Source organism: Rutidosis leptorrhynchoides, chromosome 1, assembly GCF_046630445.1.
Source record: "Rutidosis leptorrhynchoides isolate AG116_Rl617_1_P2 chromosome 1, CSIRO_AGI_Rlap_v1, whole genome shotgun sequence".
Classification (NCBI taxonomy): domain Eukaryota; kingdom Viridiplantae; phylum Streptophyta; class Magnoliopsida; order Asterales; family Asteraceae; genus Rutidosis; species Rutidosis leptorrhynchoides.
In genome coordinates this window covers 307,376,157-307,380,768 of record NC_092333.1, presented here as the reverse complement: position 1 = coordinate 307,380,768, position 4,612 = coordinate 307,376,157, and positions in this window count along the sequence as shown.

Below are 4,612 nucleotides of genomic sequence, written 5' to 3'. Positions count from 1 at the left end.
ATGTTTCTCGTGCAAGTGGGAGATTGAAGGTATTTCGTATGCCCGAGAGACATATTAAATTAATGTGGCTAATATGTTTTGATCCAAATCGGGTCATACCCAATAACAAGTTTACCGACACCTTAATCATATTTTGATCTTAACGATTGGATCGTTGATTAAATTACGCAACACTTGAGATTTAAGAAAAATGGTTTTCTTAAATAAAATTACTTGATGTGTATATAAATTATGGTATAATTTATATAATAAGAATTTAATTATTTATAGGTTAAATAATTAATAAAGTTATGTTACATTTTATAAAATTGGTTTTATAAAATAAAGTAAACATAACTTATAATATGGAATTCATAAAAATGAGTTTTATAAATATGTATACATAATTTTATAGAATGCAAGTTTATAAAGTGTGTTTTATAAAATCTAATTTTATAAAAACAACTTTATAAAATGTGCAAGTATATAAAATGTGTCTAGTTTATAAAATCATTTTATAATAATGTGAGTGGCTTTGTAAGTGAAGTAAGCATGCTTAGATCCCTTTTCTTGGTCAATTACAAGGGCCATTCTTCTATAACATGCAAGGCTTGACTCATTCCAAGAGTACACTTGCAAATACACATCAAAAGAGAACAAAAAAACTGCACAACACCTTCATTTAGGCTACTGGCTGCCGTGGCCTGTTTGTGTTCGAAAGGGGTTCAACATTTGGTTTTTGGAAGCTCTAATCAAGTGCTAATAAGTCCTAACTAAAGTGCAAAGGTTTGGTAATTAAAGGCTTGAGGTATTACATACTTGAGACTTCAAGTTAGAAGCTCTATTCTCCATCATCTTCATCACTTATCAATAAGCTTGGAGTAGGTATAATCTCTTTTCTTGCTTGTAGTTTGTAAGTATATTTCATAACTTGATCCTAATTGGGATTTAACTTTAATTGGTTAAAGATTAACAAGTTATAAATCGGTTTTACATGCTTCTGCTAAGTTTGATTCTTATTATGTTTTAAGCATTTTGAAACTTGTTAAATCCCAACACTTGGGATACCATAGACACGTATGCAAATGTTTTGATATATCACATCGAACCATGTGTATATATTATTTGGAACAACCATAGACACTCTATATGCAGTAATGTGGGAGTTAGCTATACAGGGTTGAGGTTGATTCCAAAAATATATATACTTTGAGTTGTGATCTATCCTGAGACGTGTATACACTGGGTCGTGGATTGATTCAAGATAATATATATCAATTATTTTTTGTACATCTAACTTTGGACAACTAGTTGTAGGTTACTAACGAGGACAGCTGACTTAATAAACTTAAAACATCAAAATGTATTAAAAGTGTTATAAATATATTTTGAACATACTTTGATATATATGTACATATTTGTTATAGGTTCGTGAATCGACCAGTGGCCAAGTCTTACTTCCTGACGAAGTAAAAATCTGTGAAAGTGAGTTATAGTCCCACTTTTAAAATCTAATATTTTGGGATGAGAATACATGCAGTTTTATAAATGTTTTACGAAATAGACACAAGTATTTGAAACTACATTATATGGGTGAATGATCGAAGCCGAATATGCCCCTTTAGCTTGGTAACCTAAGAATTAGTAAAACGATCTACTAATTGACGCGAATCCTAAAGATAGATCTATTGGGCCTAACGAACCCCATCCAAAGTACCGGATGCTTTAGTACTTCGAATTCATTTTTATCATGTCCGAAGGATTTCCCGGAATGATAGGGGATATTCTTATATGCATCTTGTTAATGTCGGTTACTAGGTGTTTACCATATTAATGTTAATGTCCGAAGGATTTCTCTAATGTTGGAAAAGCTCAGAAACGTTGGAACTGGAAAATGGATAAAGTTAACCATGAAGGAGATCAAGGACAAATACAAGGACCATACCCTATATTCAAAGAATTCAGATAATTTTGGATCCGTTGAAATCTTTACAGAATATCTTGCTCCGAAGTCATGTTAAAATCTTGCGGAAAATCTTTCTCCATCAACCATCGAACTTAGAAATTCCTAAAATATCATCATCAATATCTTCGATATTTCTGAGCATATTTTCATAAATATTCTCGTCCGAAATTATATACCTTTTCATGCTTCCTGTGTATCATTATATTGGGAACACTCAATAGAAAATTTAGTACCGAAAAGCAGATTATGCGAAACTATGAATGAAGCTGTGGACAAATCACAAAGAATAAGTTTGACTTCAAAGAATCTAAATGATTCAATGTCTGCTGAAGTCTTTAGCGAATATCTTGCTCCATACTCTAAACCCTTGCAGACAATAGTCTCCATCATCCTCTGATCTTAGATATTCAAAGATATTATCGTATCTTTCATTATAAATATCCTCCATATTTCTGAAGATATTTTCATAACTATTCTTATCGAAAATCATTAATCTCTTAGTGCTATCAGTGTTACATCATATAGAAACTGTTAGTTTCTATATTCTGTGAACTTTCGAGCTTAAAATATGAATGTTATTGAAGTAATGTTGGGAACTGATGCATGAGTTAGTATAATATAATGACACTTGATCAACGTGATTATATTACAGTAAGTCATGCTGAGTTTTTTTAAATGGAATTTGATGATTCACAGATTTTAACATCATCATGTGTCATGTTACATAACTCTTTCATTCTGATTAACTTCTGAACATATCAAGAAAATATATTCTTGATAGTTCTATTCTCAGTTATTCGGGTAATTTGACAAATCAAATCGTGCTATCACATTCTTTCTTGTTTAGAACTTTAAACTCATTCGAAACTCCACACCTATGAATTCTGGACCGTTATTTGCGAAAAGAAAACCAAAGAATGAAGCTCCGAAATAGAAAGGGGGTATAAATTGCAGCAAATAAGAGAAAGCATTAACTGGGGATGATAATGATTATAGAAAACATAAGCAAGGACTTCGAAGTATAAGGGAAGATATAAAGCCCAATAACAACACGGAGATTACAAATCGTGGATATTAATACGAATAGCAATATAAAGACACGGAAGAATTAAGAATAGCATCACCTCAAGATAATAGTAAGAGTAAACAGATTTTTCTGGTGGAAGATTGAAAAGAAGGATGACAGTAATGATAAATAGGAAAATATCAGGGTTTAGAATTGGATTAAGCATTTTCATAATCTTTTGAATTTGGGGATTTTATAGAAATGGTGAGAATAAGGGAACGGAAGAGCTTAATTTATAATGGAAATATCAGACAGAGTAATCGAGGCAGATCACCGTTTTTAATTTTAGAGATCTTAATTTTCCTTACTCGCCGAAGAATCAAATCCTTTAGATTTCGAAGATTTTCTTTAAATCCCTCGAATTTCAGAATTCAACCAAGACAACGTCAAAAGTTAAGATGAAACCTTATTTTCTTCAATTCACTCTTTTGCGATAGCTTCATTCGTATTCTTAGAATAATCTAATTATTTTATCATTATTATTCAATAATGATAAACCTCTAATTATTAATCCATATTGGTCATAAAAACATTTTTATTGTTAGCGATGACTACCACACTCAAATTTTGGGACGAAATTTCTTTAACGGTTAGGTACTGTGATGACCCAGAAATTTTCGACCAAATTTAAACTTAATCTTTATGTTTCTGACACGATAAGCAAAGTCTGTAATATTGAAGTCTCAAAAAGTTTGAACTGTTTCATATATTCAATTGACCTTCGACTGCCCTCGATGATTCATGAATAATTAATTGTAAATAGATTGTGTATGTATATCTAAATAATACTTCGGAATAATATTTGAAGTATTATATATTGTTGTTATTAAAAATTAATAAAATAAAAATAGGATATTATAATAATTATTATTTAAAATATATTTTTATATATAAATAAAGTATTTTAAAAATAAATATTAAATGATTATAATACTCGTTTGATGTTCCGATTGATACTAAGAAACTTAAATTCAAAGATATGTAATTTTAAAATAAATGGTGACACGAAAATGAGTTTCATAAATTTTAGGTTTACTAAAAATGTATTTAGGACCTAGTTATTAAATTTTAACACTTTTTATATTTTGTCCATAAATGAGAGGGACAGATGATGTAATTTTTATTTAATAAATTAAGTATTAAATTTTATACCATTATGACCAAAATAAATAAATAAATAAATAAAATGTGTGGTTGCTATTCAAAATATAAAATAATAATAATGTGACAATAATAATAGTTATCATGGCACATGGGCAGCTCATTAGCATAATGTTAAATTAAATAGACGAACTCGTCAATATTCTTAACTTTTGCTTTTCTCTTCAATGTAATATTTTTAATCTTATTAATACGATTACATTAGTGATTTATTGTTCTGCAACTTTCAAATTTGGTTAGGTGTTATCTGAATCCAATCATGAAATATTACTTTAATTATAATTCTCAGATTAAACTTAAATTATTTGAACAAGTGGTGAACTAGTCAAAGACAACAAATAATGGTTAGGTGCACTTTATATAAGTTTAATATTTTTATGAATGACGAGCGTTATTTATTGAGTTCTAATATTATATTATAAATTATTATTAGTAATATT